A 19,156-nucleotide genomic window follows, 5' to 3' on the forward strand; every position below is an offset into this window, starting at 1 on the left:
ACTAGGGAAGTCCCACTCATTAGCCTATAAAATTACCTAGCTCATAAAAAGTAACTATGACATGTTTTAGAGCCACTCTCACCTTCTGAGATGGCCCACACTCTGTCTGTGGAGTGTGTTTCTCTCTAAATAAATACACTTCTTACCTAAAAAAAAGAGAGAGAGAGAGAGAGAGAGAGAGAGAGAGAAAAGAGAAGAAATGCAAACTCACATGCTCCACCCCTCCCCCACCCCCAAGACGATCTACATTAAGAACTCTGGGGCAGAACCCATCAATCTGTTTTAAAAAGCCCTCCAGCTTATTCCGATGCTCCTTAAAGCGAAGGACCACTAATACATGAAAAAGGCCTCTCTCAACTTTTTTCCTTCTATGTCTCACTTTCAGTCTCCTTCCTTTTACCGCCATCTTTTCCTCTCTCTCTCCACCCATCTCCCTTTGTCTCCCTCCATTCTGCCCTTTTGTTTCTCTGTCCTCCCTCTACTGTGAATAGGTGGTCAAAAGTAGGCAGTGAATTATTCTGAAACTAGAGAAGTAGACTAATTTGACCTAAATACTCAGCTGATAATTAAACGAGCCTGGATAGAAGTGCCTGTCTCCTTGCATTCAGCCCCACATTCTTTTCACTGTGCCACAGTCTGCTAGTAGGTTGAAATGCTCTTGAAGAAACCTCCTTCTATTGTCAATATTATTGTCCTTGGAGACATCGTCTCCCTGAATATAATAGAATTTCAAAGCTTACTGATTTAATCTTTCATGCTTCAGATCCAGACACTGCGCTATATTCTAGGTGAAAGATTGCTATTTCTTTATTATTAAAGGAGGAATTGTGTCTTCCTAGCTATAATTAGTTACATCAGCCTTCACATCAAAAGGGTAGTAATTTTCTGAACCAGAGCTTTGAAAAGTAGCAAGAAAATAATTTTACAAGTGTCTTTTTTAAGAGCATGAAAATTATGAGGCTGTAGGTTCAAACTGTTCAGTTGAAAATGTGTCCAAGTTAAGCCAGACATAAATTTAAATTCTTTTTTTTTTCTAGTGGCCTATGTTCCTATGACTTTTATCTTACCCCAAAGGCTTCATGAGGAGATGACTAGAAAAAAGTGGACAACCTATAATAAAGAAAATTAAGTAGGTGACATCTTCAACCCAGAGACTATAAGGAATTTTCTCTTAAATCCTAATGAAGCAATGATAAAGCTGTACCTGATTTTCTGCTTCCCACTTTAGTCTCTTTTATTTTCAACCATAAGCTCATTGTTCTCCAAACTGTTCCACTTGCGTTTTCCTGCTCGGAATCCTTAGTGGCTTTGCAGAGTCTATGGGTTCATAGCTATCCTCAACCCTCCAAGTAGTTCTTCTCTTGATTTCAGTCTTCAAGTTCACTTTCCCTAAATGAGACCAGTCTTGTCTGTACCAATTTTAGCCCAGGTTTTCCTGAAGGCATCCCGTAAAATTAAAGTCATTGTAAGCTCTCAGTAATAAACTTTCTTACTGCCAGCTTAATTTTGATTTTATGAGCAGGGTATTAAATTCTGAATTTGAATGCTTTTTAAGGGCCTAACAACTGATAGCAGATCAGTTTCTGAGAGTACTCAAATTCATTTTTGGCAAGGTTCTTAACATATATAAGAATGGTTCAATTCAGTTCAGTTCAGTCAGTCAGTTGAATCTGACTCTTTGCGACCCCATGAACTGCAGCACGTCAGGCCTCCCTGTCTATCACCAACTCCCAGAGTCTACGCAAACTCATGTCCATTGAGTCGGTGATGCCATCTAACCATCTCATCCTCTGTCGTCCCCTTCTCCTCCTGCCTTCAATCTTTCCCAACATCAGGGTCTTTTCAAATGAGTCAGCTCTTCACATCAGGTGGCCAAAATATTGGAGTTATGGATTTGAACATTTCCTAAATACATGTTAATACAATTGAATATTTAAGAAAAATCAAAGTGACTATTATTAGTTCACAAATAATATTCAGCATCAAAATTACCAAAATGTATATGTACTGAATATCCCCCAGAGTTTTGTACCCTAGTCTTTTATACAAATTGTGAATCTGAGCCAATACTCTACTCCAGCCCTGGCAAAAAAATAAGATATTTTTTCTTAGAGGAAATTAAATTGCTCTTTAAAGAGTAAATAGTATTTCAGACCTAAGCATCATTTGGTCACTGTAAGTTTTTGATTACAGTCAAAATATATTCATAGGCTCACTTTTAAAACACCTGCTATGTTTAAGAGTAGGAGTAAGTTTACATGTCTTATATATTTCTTCCACTAGATTTTTTTCTTCCAAAATCTTATGTCTTTAGCTAACAAGGCATAGATCCTTTGGAGAGCTTCATTTTTACATGAAAAATAAAATTACACAGCAAATAAAGGGAGCAAAGATTATTGTAAGTACTCTTTTCCTTGTACTTATTCCTTTTAACAGTGGAAATTGTCAGCAAAAGGTGAATGTTCTTCAAAAACAGCACATGAGAATTTCTGTAACTGTTCTTTTACAAGGTGGCAAAAGTATACAAATATGGGGATAATGATGAACCTACCTACCCTGGTGCATCTCGTACAAGTTTTCTATAACTTGTACTGATGGAGTCTTCTCTCATGAGCATAGTACCTTCATAGTGTCATGACATTTGGGTTAAAACTACAGCACAATATCTTTCTCTTCCTCGTCTTGAAAATAGTTTTGAGAACTGGCAATTTGACATCTATCCTGGTTCTGAAGTGGGACAGTCTTCCCAGTAGTAGAAGTAGGTGAACAAGTGGAGAGAAGTGTTTAAACGTGCTGTTGTGGCACAGCATGCGTTACTCATGCTGCATAATCTATCCTGGAAGCATGCCTCAGCCAGCTGAGTGCAGCATGTCAATGTGTAAAATATTGGAGTCACTCTATAGTACAGAAGCAAGCTTTAATAGATGCTGCACAAGTTTCTAAGACCAGACACCGTGAAGATTCTCTGGGCTATTTCATTAACAAATTGTATCTCTGCAGCCTGCATTTCTCTACTTATTTATTGAACAGATAATAGGAAGTAACTACTTTCTTTGTGAAGTCATAAATAATATGGCAGAAGGATATTAAATGCACTGAGATGTGACAGAAGAGCTAAAACTTGTGGGTTTTAGAATTTTATGATGCAACCCCCTTTTTTTCCCCCACGAGAACATGTAAAGTAAACAGATATATTTGAGTTGTTTACGTGGGCAATTACCAATTTAGCATTATAGCTGTTGAAATTCAACTGTCTTAACCCCAGAGCTGCTTAAACTTTTTCCTAGAATACCACTTGCCGAAGAACTTTACTAAAGAGAAAAAGAAAGTTAGCCCTTAGCCTCATCCATAGTTCAGCTTCAAATGGTGTAAAACCTTTTATGATTATAAAGGTGGTTTTATGTCCATGCCTCTCATAATCACTGTATGGCTCCTATAAAGGTGATGGGAGGGCACTGGCTCTTCTGGTCTAACATAGCTTTATCCTGTTTACTGAAATAGTTCCAAGCAGTACCATGCCGGGATGATACATTACCATCCTTATTGCTGTCAGCACGAGAGCTCTTTTGGTTTGTCTTTTGAGGGCTTAGTAGGAATTTACAATTATTTTTTAACAGTAGGTGAGCAAAAACTCAAAAGTAAAATTAGAGAATTAAGAGTTCAGGGAGCATAGGCATTATGTTTTTTATTATCAAAATTATCTCAAGTTCTATTGGTCCATATGATTTGTTGGTTCAATCATTGTTTTTGTTTGTTACTGATTGCTGAAACATGTCTCAGTTTCCTTGTCAAGAAGTCTTAATTGTTTTGTCGAAAGAATACAGGGCAAGAGAAAAATGGCCTCGGACACAGATACATCTCAAATTAATTTTGTGTTTGACCAGTTATCAGCTGTGTCAATGGCAAATTATTAACTTCTCTGAGACTGTTTCCCTACCTGAATATGACAGATACAGATTTCTAGTTTACAAATAAACTTGAAAATAATTATCTCTTTCCTTTCTAAGACCCTATTAAACTGAATACAAAGACTGGGTGACAACAAATGAATGTTTATCATATACTTTTAAGGGCTGGGGAATGTGTTGTTACTCAGTTGCTATGTTGTGTGCGACTTTTTGTAGACACTAGTAGATGACCCACTAGATCAGATATGCTGAGAGCTAAACGTTTTCTACAAAGAACACCAACAGAAAATAAGGCAGTGTGGTGTGCTTCAGGAAGCCATGCAGCTCAGGAAGTTGAAATACTCTGTATTTTGGAAGAAATGAGTGGAAAATGAGTTAAAGGTCTTTCTTGAGAATGATTCTTGAGAATTCCAGAGAGATGTTATGGGGAGGGAGGTGGGAGGGGGGTTCCTGTTTGGGAACGCATGTAAGAATTAAAGATTTTAAAATTTAAAAAATAAAAAACTAAAATAAAAAAAAAGAATTCTAAAATATGATGCTGTTAAAGTGCTGTACTCAATATGCCAGCAAATTTGGAAAACTCAGCAGTAGCCACATGACTAGAAAAGGTCAGTTTTCATCCCAGTTCCAAAGAAAGGCAATGCCAAACAATGTTCAAACTACTGCACAATTGCACTCATCTCAGACGCTAGTAAAGTAATGCTCAAAATTCTCCAAGTGAGGCTTCAACAGTTCGTGAACCGAGAACATCCAGATGTACAAACTGGATTTAGAAAAGGCAGAAGAACCAGAGATCAAATTGCCAACATCCATTGGATCATTGAAAAAACAAGAGAGTTCCAGAAAAATATCTACTACTACTTTATTGACTACACCAAAGCTTTGACTGTGGGGATCACAACAACTGTGGAAAATTCTTAAAAAGATGGGAACACCAGACTACCTGACCTGCCTCCTGAGAAATGCAAGTCAAGAAGCAACAGTTAGAACTGGACATGGAACAACAGACTGGTTACAAACAGGAAAAGGAGTATGTCAAGGCTGTATATTGTCACCCTGCTTATTTAACTTATATGCAGAGCACATCATGAGAAACGCTGGTCTAGATGAAGCACAGTCTGGAATCAAGATTTCTGGGAGAAAAATCATTAACCTCAGATATGCAGATGGCACCACCTTATGCCACCTTATGGCAGAAAGTGGAGAAGAACTAAAGAGCCTCTTGATGAAAGTGAAAGAGGAGAGCAAAAAAGTTGGCCTAAAGCTCAACATTCAGAAAACAAACATCATGGCATCTGGTCCCATCACTTCATGGCAAATAGATGGGGAAACAATGGAAATAGTGACAGACTTTATATATTTTTGGGCTCCAAAATCACTGCAGATGGTTACTGCAGCCATGAAATTAAAAGACTTACTCCTTGGAAGAAAAGCTGTGACCAACCTAGACAGCATATTAAAAAGCAGAGACATTACATTGCCAACAAATGTCCATCTAGTCAAAGCTTCGGTTTTTCCAGTAACCAGGTATGGATGTGAGTGGGACTATAAACAAAGCTGAGGGCCGAAGAATTGATGCTTTTGAACTGTGGTGTTGGAGAAGACTCTTGAGAGTCCCTTAGACTGCAAGGAGATCCAACCAGACCATCCTAAAGGAAATCAGTCCTGAATATTCATTGAAAGGACTGATGCTGAAGGTAAAACTCCAATACTTTGGCCACCTGATGCGAAGAACTGACTCATTGGAAAAGACCCTGATGCTGGGAAAGATTGAATGCAAAAGAAGGGGACGACAGAGGATGAGATGGTTGGATGGCATCACTGACTTGATGGACGTGAGTTTGAGTAACCTCCAGAAGTTGGTGATAGACAGGGAGGCCTGGCATGCTGCGGTCCATGGGGTCACAAAGAGTTGGACATGACTGACTGAACTGAACTGATGCTGGTAGTGAAGAACTAGAGACATAATGATCTAGATACTTAGTTTATATTTTAACTATTTGCTAGAGAAACTCTTATTCTTTTGCATGTTGATTTCTTTTTTCTTTAGGGATCTATCTAGTTTCATATAAAATAATATGTTGACCTGCTATAAATGCTCTTATTAAGACAGTGTATTGTGTTAGTTGTTCTGTCATGTCCAACTTTTTGCAGCCCTGTAGACTGTAGTCTGCCAGGCTTCTCTGTCCATGGAATTGTCCAGGCTCAAATACTGGACATTCTTGTTGACTTGTTCACTTGGCTGTCCTGACCCAAGGATTGAACCCAGGTCTCCTGCATTGCAGACAGATTCTTTACCATCTGAGACACCAGCGAAGCCCTCTCAATACAGTGCCTCACCTCTACTCCCTTTTGCACCAAGCTTCCATCTCTATGAAAGTTTCCTGGTTGAAATTCCATGAAGAATCATTAAATTCCCTTCTCCCAGGGTGAGGGAAGAGTGGGTGTTTGTATGCACAGAAGGAAACACTGGGATCGAGCTCTAACTATTTGTGTAACCCCAATTCAGCCATATGAGTTGGTGGTACTGATTGATCTCCTACTCTCAAAGTAACCTAGTCCCTCTATCCAATCTCTGGTCTTGTTGTTCTCTAACTTAAACTTTCAGTAACAACTCTCTGTGTACAAATATCCAAACTGTTTATTTTGACCTTCAAGAAAGACTCTTCATTGTCAACACACCAGCCATGGAGAAATCTTTACTATAAGAAGACTTCTCTCGTACATTTTTACTTTTACACATTTTATCCTTTCTGCTTTTCAGTCTTTAAATTCTTGTGTATTTGAAGAATTTTCTACAATTTATTCACATCTTATTTCAATTGTTACTTGTGTGAGTCCTTTTCTGTTTGCAGAGCATATGAAACATTTCAGGGAAAGGGAGAGAGACAAAATGAGAAACAGAATAACATGAACAACACACAGTGTTAATTTTAGGATTAAGAAGAGCTTTCAAATGTGTACATAAAGGATAAATGATTTATCTGAAGCTAAGTCACTTGAATTAAGCTAAAATTTTAAAAATTGTTTATCTTTTATACTAGTAGTATATTAATAGAACTTATAGTCATCTTTTAGTTAGTAGCACAACATATATTATTTACAGTTTCTAAGGACAATGAAGAACAATCTAACTTGATTTATCCTATATTATGTTAGTATTTTCTTTAAAATAAAATTTTCTTTTTCGTAGATAATTGATGCCTGTCAGTATTATTTGCAAAAAGCTCACATTGATATCTGGCTTAAAACGTATAGAATGATACAAGCAGAGGACTGAGTTTGTTTATGTGCTTTTATTTCCCCCCTATAGAGTTTACTGCTAGTATATGTAATTGTCTTTAAATAATGTGGTTAAAGGAAAACTAATGTATATTATAGAAACTTAAAGTATATTTTGCAGTTTATATTTTGCTTGGTTGATTGGTATCTTAGACTCATTGTATTCTTACTTTCATAGCATGTATACTTTTTTCTTTATCCTTTTCTTTGTTTAAGTTCCTGGTAAATAAAGCATAGAGGCATCCCAAATCCTCTTGCTAGCAGAACTGTGCTCTTTGGGAATTTTTGCCAATATATCCATCAATTCAGTTCAGTTCAGTCGCTCAGTCATGTCTGACTCTTTGCAACCCCATGAATAGCAGCATGCCAGGCCTCCCTGTCCATCACCATCTCACGGAGTTCACTCAGACTCACGTCCATCGAGTCAGTGATGCCATCCAGCCATCTCATCCTCTGTCGTCCCCTTCTCCTCCTGCCCCCAATCCCTCCCAACATCAGGGTCTTTTCCAATGAGTCAACTCTTCGCATGAGGTGGCCAAAGTACTGGAGTTTCAGCTTTAGCATCATTCCTTTCAAGGAAATCCCAGGGCTAATCTCCTTCAGAATGGACTGGTTGGATCTCCTTGCAGTCCAAGGGACTCTCAAGAGTCTTCTCCAATGCCACAGTTCAAAAGCATCAATTCTTCAGCTCTCAGCCTTCTTCACAGTCCAAATCTCACATCCATACATGACCACAGGAAAAACCATAGCCTTGACTAGACGGACCTTAGTCGGTAAAGTAATGTCTCTGCTTTTGAATATACTATCTAGGTTGGTCATAACTTTTCTTCCAAGGAGTAAGCGTCTTTTAATTTCATGGCTGCAATCACCATCTTCAGTGATTTTGGAGCCCCCCAAAATAAAAGTCTGACGCTGTTTCTACTGTTTCCCCATCTGTTTGCCATGAAGTGATGGGACCAGATGCCATGATCTTCGTTTTCTGAATGTTGAGCTTTAAGCCAACTTTTTCACTCTCCTCTTTCACTTTCATCAAGAGGCTTTTTAGCTCCTCTTCACTTTCTGCTATAAGAGTGGTGTCATCTGCATATCTGAGGTTATTGATATTTCTCCCGGCAATCTTGATTCCAGCTTGTGTTTCTTCCAGTCCAGTGTTTCTCATGATATGCTCTGCATATAACTTAAATAAGCAGGGTGACAATATACAACCTTGATGTATTCCTTTTCCTATTTGTAACCAGTCTGTTGTTCCATGTCCAGTTCTAACTGTTGCTTCCTGACCTGCATATAGGTTTCTCAAGAGGCAGGTCAGGTGGTCTGGTATTCCCATCTCTTTCAGAATTTTCCACAGTTTCTTGTGATCCATACAGTCAAAGGCTTTGGCATAGTCAATAAAGCAGAAATAGATGTTTTTCTGGACCTTTCTTGCTTTTTCCATGATCCAGCAGATGTTGGCAATGTGATCTCTGGTTCCTCTGCCTTTTCTAAAACCAGTTTGAACATCAGGAAGTTCACGATTCACGTATTGCTGAAGCCTGGCTTAGAGAATTTTGAGCATTACTTTACTAGCATGTGAGATGAGTGCAATTGTGCAGTAGTTTGAGCATTCTTTGGCATTGCCTTTCTTTGGAATTGGAATGAAAACTGACCTTTTCCAGTCCTGTGGCCACTGCTGAGTTTTCCAAACTTGCTGACTATTGAGTGCAGCACCTCCACAGCATCATCTTTCAGGATTTGAAACAGCTCAACTGGAATTCCATCACCTCCACTAGCTTTGTTCGTAGTGATGCTTTCTAAGGCCCACTTGACTTCACATTCCAAGATGTCTGGCTCTAGATTAGTGCTCCCGTCATCATGATTATCTGGGTCGTGAAGATCTATTTTGTACAGTTCTTCCATGTATTCTTGCCACCTCTTCTTAATATCTTCTGCTTCTGTTAGGTCCATACCTTTTCTGCCCTTTATCAAGCCCATCTTTGCATGAAATGTTCCTTTGGTATCTCCAATTTTCTTGAAGAGATCTCTAGTCTTTCCCATTCTGTTGTTTTCCTCTATTTCTTTGCATTGATCACTGAAGAAGGCTTTCTTATCTCTTCTTGCTATTCTTTGGAACCCTGCATTCAGATGCTTATATCTTTCCTTTTCTCCTTTGCTTTTTGCCTCTCTTCTTTTCACAGCTATTTGTATGGCCTCCCCAGACAGCCATTTTGCTTTTTTGCATTTCTTTTCCATGGGGATGGTCTTGATCCCTGTCTCCTATACAATGTCACGAACCTCATTCCATAGTTCATCAGGAACTCTATCTATCAGATCTAGGCCCTTAAATCTATTTCTCACCTTCACTGTATAATCATAAGGGATTTGATTGAGGTCATACCTGAATGGCCTAGCGGTTTTCCCTACTTTCTTCAATTTGAGTCTGAATTTGGTAATAAGGAGTTCATAATTCTTAGTTGAAGTTTCAAGAAGCTGAATAAGAATGTCTATTTTAAAGATATTTTAAGTGTTTTATAGATACTTATTCAAGTGGCCTTTGTTATAAGGCAGAATCACAGAGAACAATATAAATATTTAAAATATGTCAGAGTTTCCCATTACAATGATAGTGTGATTTTATTAATTATAGAGTAAATGGGATAGAATGGGATCTTTTAATTTGAAGAAGAATGGAAATAAGCCCAAAGTTCTACACTGCCTTCTTTTAGTAATAGCAGTGACTGATTTTGGTTGAGTACCACAATTTTACAGTAAGTATCCTGAATGGATTATCTCCTTATATCCTTAAAACTTTTTTTTTTTTTTTTTACTGGAGTATAGTTGCTGTACAATGTTGTGATAGTTTCCGCTGTACAACAGAGTGAATCAGCTATGTGCTGTGCTGCACTTAGTCGCTCAGTCATGTCCAGCTCTTTGCGAACCCATGGACTGTAGTCCACCAGGCTCCTCTCTCCATGGGATTCTCTAGGCAAGAATAGTGGAGTGGGTTGCCATGCCCCCCTCCAGGGGATCTTCCTAAACCAGGATTGAACCCTGGTCTCCCACATTGCAGGCGGATTTATTACTGCCTGAGCCACCAGGGAACTATATGTATACATATATCCTCTCCCTCTTGAGCCTCCCTCCCCACTGCCACGCCTCTAGGTCGTCACAGAGCACCGAGCTTAGCTCCCTGCACTAAACATCAGCTTCCCGCTAGCTGTGTGTTTCACATATAGTCAGTGCATATATGTTGAAGTCACTCTCTAAATTTATCCCACTGTCCCCTTTCCCCACTGTGTCCACGTGTCATTTCTCTACATCTGTCATACAAAGTTGAGTAAATCCTTAGAACTCTTAAGAGACAGTGATTTCTTTTACCCACTATTTTTTAGATTAGTAAACTAATACAGAATTGTAAAGCAGTTGACAAGTTCATGCAGGTAGAACATGATGGTGTAGAAGGTATTTAGAATGGATATTTGATTCAGCTGTGGATATTTAAAAATTCCCATTTATGGGAATGGCAGTGAACATCTTAACATACAACCTCAGACAATTACATAGAGGCTTAACTAATTTTCTCAGGTTTTGTCTAAATATGAGCATTATCATCATTGGAATTACAGAAAGTAAACTCAAATGAGTGGATATTGACAGTAGTAAGGATAGTAACCACAGAATAAAGTTGAATAAATGAATATATAAATGGTAAATGAATAGGTGAATGGGTCTTCTTCAACTATTTCAAGAATATTCAAGGAGCTCTTTTTTTTTTTTTTTTTTTTTTGATCTGATGGGATCCTTCCCAACATTTTCACAAATCTTGGGCTTCCAGGTCTGATTGCATTACCTGATCTAGAAGGATCTAACATGGCACAGGGCAGTTAAAGACATTCTAAGGGCTTTTCCACTGCAGAAATTTGAAAAAGTGAATTTACTAATGGTAGTTTGTTGATCATTTGGAACTTTATTGACCAATGCTGAACTCAGGAAGCCAGTAATTGTCTGCTTAATTACAAATTTCCATTCTTCTTTGTGATCCCATGAAAACCTCACTGAAAATAGTATATCTGGTTCAGTAGAAGATTGGATTGATGGGAACATGCATAAAGATGCTTGTGGATTAGAAATTTAGCCTCTATTACTGCTGACTAGGACAGTTATCTTACATGAATTGATAAAGATAGTTTTTTAATCTTATTACTCAGAAAAATAGGGTATTTCTGTTGTATATGTGTATACATGTATGCATGAAAATGAGATAGAAGGTGTACAGCTTGTTTCATTATTTATGTAAGGACTTTCAGGGACTAAAGTGAAAGTGAAATTCGCTCAGTCGTGTCCGACTCTTTGCGACCCCATGGACTATATAGTCCATGGAATTCCCCAGGTCAAAATACTACAGTGGGGAGCTTTCCCCTTTTCCAGAGGATCTTCCCAATGCAGGGATCGATCGAACCCAGGTCTCCTGCATTGCAGGCAGATTTTTTACCAGCTGAGCCAAAAGGGAAGGGACTAAAAGCATTTGTCTTAAGTGTTTTCTTGTGAAAAGAAACATTACCAAAATTTTAAAAAATACATTGTTATAATATTGAATATAGAAAGCATAGCCATAATTAATTAAACTTCAACCACATTTTCCATCCCTTCCTTTCAATAGTAATTACAAGACATGGATGGCAAAGATAGGAAAAATTCCTAAAGCTGTAGCAGCTGGGTCTTTGTTGAATGCCTGTTGGCTTCTAAATTGCTTCTAGGTCTGTCCCTGCTGGTGGAGTGCCTAAGTTTAGTTGTTCTTCAGAAAACTCTGCTCAAGATGTCTACAGGGAATTTTTTGTAAATTTAAAGAACAGTGTCCTTCTTTGGAAACGTGCAATATTTTTAGAATCTTGTGATATTATATTGTAAGACATAAGCCAACAGTTTACACATCCCTGTCCAGGAAGCTGAATAATAAGTAATCCTGGGAATTTAAACTTCTATTTTAAACCTCTGTAAAGATACTCTCATTTCTTTTGTATAAATTCAAAAAAAGCAGAGTCTGATCTTTGACTCATTTCAAAAATATCCCTATACTAGGATAGAAAAATGAACAAGTGCAAGTGGAAAGAGCACCATTCAGATTGAGTGAACTTATTTCCAGTTTTTTGGTAATTACTTTTGTGGAAGGTTATGGATAACATGGGACATATATTTATTTATTTTGCAAATACATTTTGTGTGTGTGCTACTTGTCAAGCAAATAAGACCGAAGACCATATGGACCTTTTTTTCTAACTCTTGGCTTAAAAGGCTAATTAGTAAGATGAATGATTTATAGACAGTATGAAGGAACAAATGCATAATCAAATTATTACTTAGTAATTCTTTGGCATTTCATATATTTTATTCTGATTATTCCACAGCACCATAAAGAAGAAATTATAAATCCCATTTATGCATAGGGAACCAGACTTTAGAGGCTTGACTGGTCATTCATTCAGCTAATATGTGTCAGAGCTGGGATAAGCAATGGATGTATAAACAACATAAAGAATGCCAGAATAGTTACAAATTTGTTTCCTGTATATGTTATAATGCAAACCAGTATATAATTATAGCCAGTCGCAAAGATATATGATATGTGGTTTGAAATTCATAATCTCTACATAAAATACAAGTAATCTATATTAAATATGAAAAATAATGAAATGTTATTATAAAAAGTTGAGCATGTTAAATTAAAACTGCATCTGTCTATTAGCTACACTGGAAGCTTATGTCATAGAGCTCTTTCTTTGCTGAAATTCCTGCATTATCATCACTGATAGCCACAAGTTTAAGAGAAACACACATGTGGTCTGATCTGCAGAGAATATGAAAAGTACAATGATTGAAAGATACATCAAAGTAAATTATCAATTTATTAATCAATCAAAGCTTACTCCAATGAATTGCCTTGTCAGGGGGACAGAAGCATTAGTAAGATTTATTTCAGGCCCATGCAAGCCTTAGAGAATTGAACCTTGCTCCCACTCCAGTGTTCTTGCCTGGAGAATCCCAGGGATGGGGGAGCCTGGTGGGCTGCCGTCTATGGGGTCGCACAGATTCGGACACGACTGAAGTGACTTAGCAGCAGCAGCAGCAGCGTTTCATTAGAGCTTCTGCTGTTTCCTCTTCTTCCTTCCTCCACCACAGATACATGCTTAACTCCCACTCACAAACACAGTTTGAGCAGACCCAGCATTTTCTATGGAAATGGATGAATTCACAGGAAACAGTGTTTGAGTTAATAATTATTACACTTTAATCTGAGAACTCCTGATGATGTGTAGTGTGGGAGGCTTCTCAGTGTCTCTAGAAATTTAAACCTTTACAGGTTACTTTCGGGTGACACAGCAAAATGAGAAACAGTGGAAACCTATGATACTTGAATTTTCTAAAGCAACATGGAAGACTCAGAAGCAAAATGGTATCTGAAACTGTCCACTACTACTCCTGCAATGAAACTCAATGTCCCTTACTTAGCAAGACATAGAAAATAGCACATTATTGACTATGAAATATTTGGCACATTTTGGTGTCACTTTTCTGTTCTGGAATAGTCCCTGAAGCCCCAGTATATGGGAATCACTCTGACTCTGATAGTGACCCCTCAATCACCATGTTATAAATCCCTATTGCAAATGAAAGGAAAGTCAAACAGTGAAATATTGAAGGTCTCATTTTGTGCTTTTTCCTTGAAAGTATTTTGGCCTTTTTAAAAAATTCTTAGTATTTTTGAATTAGTGATTAGCTTCAATTTGGGAGTAAGCAGATTACTAAGATCCAATGATAGTATACATTTTAGAATAGACAGATGTTTAAATCAAAGGAAAATACATGTAATAAACTATGGGTCTTTGGTATCTCTTAGCTGTTTGGTTTATATTGAACCAATGGCTTTTGTATATTTGTTATATAAATGTTTATATATATTGTGTTTAATCCTTGAAGAGGTATTTCTAGAAAAGAACATCCAGTTATAAGATAATTTTGATGATATTTTAAATGGCAATTACTGTATTTAACATAATATTTATAATTCCCTTTTACTTTTATATATTCACATAAATCACCCAGTTAGTAAATCTTTAGGTAAAATTTAAAATTATATTCACCTTAAACATTAGCTAAATTATTATCTTACTAGGTATAAGTGAATAAACAAATTTAAGCTACAATCTTTGAGTGAATTTCAAAGACTAAATGATCTCATCAATGATTCCTTAGAAATTATGTTTCAATAGTGATTAAATAATGAATGAATAGAACCTCAATTTTACTCCAAAGTAATAGTTAAGTTTTATTCTCATAAGTAACATGTGAGTTTTGACACTGAACAGTTTGGGGAGTATAGCAGTAAGTTCAAAATACTGAATTATGTGACATAGTACTCAACTGGTAAACAAATGTATTAATCTGTTGAAACTAACTTTTAAAAATTTTCCAGACTCAGAGAGCTCACACATCTTATCTTCTTTTTTAAGTTTTTCACCACTGTCAAGTGGCATTTATGACCAACAATAACCTATTCTAATTTGTAGCTGACTGAGAAATAGCAAATGTTGGTAAGAGCAACAAAGAAACTTAACTGCATTCCCTATGACCAATGAGTTTCATGGTGCTGTCTCCCGAAATGTTGGGAGAAAAAGTCTTAGAATCGTTCATTGTTATCTGGACTTTCATATCCAAGAAGAATGAACATGGAGATAGGTAATGCTGATACATATTCTTAGATAGGGCTTCACTGGTGGCTCAGATGGTAAAGAATCCACCTACAATGTGGGAGACCTGGGTTCAATCCCTGGGTTGGGAAGATCCCCTGGAGGAGGGCATGGCAACCCACTCCAGTATTCTTGCCTGGAGAATTCCCATGGAGAAAGGAGCTTGGCAGATTACAGTTCATGGGGTTGCAGAGTTGGACACAACTGAGCTACTAAGCACACACTTGCTTAGACTTCTTTCCCTAAAAGTACAAACCACTAGGAGAAAGAGAAGTTATTAGGACAAATACGGTATTAAAAGTAAAACACAGAGAAGTTGGTTTCTGTAGATGTTACATCATTGTTTCTTTATAATGGCAACAATTCTGATCTGTTTTTGACTTTCATTGTTATAAGAACTGTTTTCAATGGGATTGCAGAAAGACATTTTAGCTTTAGTATTTAGATAGAACTACCTAAGTTGAAGACTAACAACTCATTACTGAGAAGTGACCATAGCATAGATGAATTTTTGACCTCTCATGGTTGGAGAAAATGAACTTTGTGAATTAGTGTCAGGCTTAAAAAGTTTATATAGCGCTTTTACTCTTAGGGAAACTTCAGCAGTGGTGTTTTCTCAACTCTGTTTATTAGTGTAGAGTTCTGAGGGATAGTAAATGAGCATATGTTGGGATTTTGTTATATTTGGCATGGATTTCTGAAGCTTTCCTCAACATGTTAGAAATTAGATGGTTTAACAAGATCTGTAAAGTTAGTAAGAATTAGGATTACCAAATCATTGGTAGATGAAATGCAGAAAGTCAACTAGAGAAGTCAACAGACTACTTGATAATCACAGTATGAGAGCACATTAAACGTTAAGACTTCCTGACAAGCCATTAATCAGAAGAGAGTGTGTGCACTCACCCAGTTCTGGGCAGGTTCATCGTAGGAAGTGGGACAGACTAAGTACATAGCACACAATCTGCTAAAACTGTCTCCTAGAATAGTTTGGGAGAAATAATAGCAACACAGTGTTTTTTTCTAAAACTGTCCAGATTTCTGTCTCCTGCTTAAATCTAAGACTCTGTCTTTTGGTTCATCGTGCATGATGCATACATACTTGGTGGCACAAGCCTATCCAGTAGCTCTAACCAACTCCTCTCTGTGTCTGTTTTTCTTTTGCACTTTTCACCTAAGCTCCTGTGTATGCCGATTTGTGTGTCTGTGTACTCAGTTGTGTCCGACTCTTTGCAAGCTTGTAGATGATAGCCGGCCAGGCTCTTCTGTCCATGGGATTCTCCAGGCAATTATGCTGGAGAGGGTTGCCATTTCCTCCTGTAGGGGATCTCCCTTGACCCAGAAGTCGAACCCTGCATCCCCGACTTTGGCAGCTGGATTCTTAACCACTGAGCCACCAGAGAAGCCCATCTATGACAATACTTGATGCTTATAATTAGCTTTCTTCAACTCGAGGAAACCTAGCAGCTGTCACATAGCCTCACTGGTATATTTGTTCCCCTTTTTCTCTAGTGCTGTCACAGTTATTATGGTTCATGAACCTTGAGTGTCCTATCAATTGTGCAGCACCAGACCAAGAAATCTAGCCCCTGCAAACTGATGAAAAATAATTAAATCATTTGTAACATTGTCAAAGCAGAGTTTTTACAAATGCATCAAAATTCCAGACATCTGAAAGGAGTTGCTGCTGCTGCTGCGGCTAAGTCACTTTAGTCATGTCTAACTCTGTACGACCCCATAGATGGCAGCCCATCAGGCTCCTCTCTCCATGGGATTCTCCAGGCAAGAACACTGGAGTGGGTTGCCATTTCCTTCTCCAATGCATGAGAGTGAAAAGTGAAAGTGAAGTCGCTCAGTCATGTCCAACTCTTTGTGACCCCATGGACTGTCGCCTACCAGGCCCCTCCATCCATGGGATTTTCCAGGCAGGAATATTGGAGTGGTTTGCCATTGCCTTCTCCAGGTAAGCACACCTTGAAACAAAACAAAACAAAGTATAAGAAGATAAATGCATAAATACATCAATAATTGGTGTATGTCTTTCTGAGGGGGGGAATAGTTGGAAATATTATTTTTTTATTCCCAAAGTGTAAATATATCTATAAAGTCATAGTATGTTATAAAAGAAAACTGAAAGTATCTTCAGTTTTAGAAATTTAAAAGTTAAAACCATATCATTTTTCATCTGCCTTAATGTGTCTTGCAAGATATGGAAATCCATGTGCTCTGGTTTCCATACCACTTTTCCTTGTACCTATTAAAATTCCAATTTTGCTTTGAGAGAAAGAAAAGTGATTCCACTTTTAGGATTATTTAGCTAGCTATGTGATGCAAAGGCAATTTTCAGATTTACATTCTTATCACTGCTTCTGTAAGCTCAATTATTTTAACAAGGTCTTTCCAATTTCCCCTAATGTTTTTCATAACTACCTCAAGCTTATGTTTAAATCAAAACTCATTTTTGAAATAACTTATTTCTCCTAGACTTCTGAAGCTTTCAGCATCATACTGGTATGAAGTTCCTGTTACTACCTATGAAATACAGTATACAGATTTTCTTTTTTCCCAGTTGGTTTATTTGAGCTACACAGCCAAAGTCATTAATGTAAATTTTAGTTTTACATTTAACAGAATATTTTCAAATCAAGATGATGTATTGGCTTCTTGTTCTGGTTACTATGAAGAAGAACTAATGACATTTTAAAACAATAAAATTTCCATTATATATGATAATATAGCATGTACAGATGTGAGACTTGGACCATAAAGAAGGCTGAGTGCTGAAGAATTGATACTTTTCGAATTGTGGTGCTGGAGAAGACTCTAAAGAGTCTCTTGAACAGCAAGGGAATCAAACCAGTCAATCCTAAAGGAAATCAATCCTGAATATTCATTGGAAGGACTGATGCTGATGCTGAAGCTCCAATACTTTGGCTGCCTGATATGAAGAGCCGACTCATTGGAAAAGACCCTGATGCTTGGAAAGATTGAAGGCAAAAGAAGCCGCAGCAGAGGATGAGATGATTAGATAGCCTCACTGACTCAGGGGATGTGAATTTGAGCAAACTGCAGGAATTAGTGAAGGACACTGAAGCCTGGCATGCTGCAGTCCGTGGGGTTGCAGAGTCAGACTCAACTGACTTTTTAGTGACTGAACAACAACAACAGCATGATAAACAGATTCTAGGGATCTGCTTTACAGTATAGTACTTACAGTTAATTAACAATACTGTATTGCACACTTCAAAATTTGTTAAAAGAGTAAATCTCATGTTAATTGTTCCTATCAGGGGGAAAGAAATAGTCTATGGGTAAAGCTTTATATTTGGCAAAGTAATGGTATAGTTTTTTATTGTACTAAATTATTGTACCTTATGTCCAAATTTTAAAAAATCAAATTGTGCCATGCTACTTGCAGATCATTTTTGTAAGTCATTTATATATTCAGTGCTTTATTGAGCAGAAATATTCAGTTCAGTTCAGTTGCCCAGTCATGTCTGACTCTTTGCAGCCCCACGTACTGCAGCATGCCAGGCCTCCCTGTCCATTGCCAGCTCCCAGTTTAGTCAAACTCATGTCCATTGAGTTGGTGATGCCTTCCAACCATCTCATACTCTGTCGTTCCCTTCTCCTCCTGCTTTCGATCTTTCCCAGCATCAGGGTCTTTTCAAATGAGTCAATTCTTTGCATCAGGTGGCCGAAGTATTATTATATATCTCAAATTTCTGAAAAAAAAAAAAAAAAAAAACAGTTAGGACTACTTTTATATCAATCTGTTTAATGATGAATGATAGATGTTATGGGAAAAAGCCATCAAAAATGACATCACAACCTCTAAAAGTGCATTAATTATAAATTAGACTATTTTTACATTATTATTTCATTAACCTTTAAAATATTTCAACACAATGTATGCATGTGGTACATACCTAACACTTAGCAAGTTTGTGACCTTACTTGTAATTACATCCTTCTCCAAAAAAAGGAATATGTATGTTATGCTTTCAGCATTCAGCTGTGCACAGCCTGGATTATATATTTTCACTGAGAACATCTCACTAATTTAAAAAAGAAACTCTTTTACAGTATTTGGTCCTAATATGACTTATAAATTACAAGTTACCAAAGATTTAAAGTTAGGTTTAGGGTTGTGCAAAGTGAGGCAGATTGGTTTTCATCTTCAACTTCATCCCAATTTGATTTCTGCAACTCTGTCATTTGGCTGAGATTATAGTACATGGCTTA

General features: G+C 37.4%; 1 protein-coding gene across 1 annotated transcript in view; it reads left to right on the forward strand.

The window, feature by feature from the left end:
* The window catches only part of KCND2 (potassium voltage-gated channel subfamily D member 2), a 564,371-nt gene that overhangs the window by 38,606 nt on the left and 506,609 nt on the right, over nt 1-19,156 (forward strand). The gene's annotated exons all lie outside the window — the stretch shown is intronic.

Source organism: Ovis canadensis, chromosome 4 (genome assembly GCF_042477335.2).
Source record: "Ovis canadensis isolate MfBH-ARS-UI-01 breed Bighorn chromosome 4, ARS-UI_OviCan_v2, whole genome shotgun sequence".
NCBI lineage: Eukaryota > Metazoa > Chordata > Mammalia > Artiodactyla > Bovidae > Ovis > Ovis canadensis.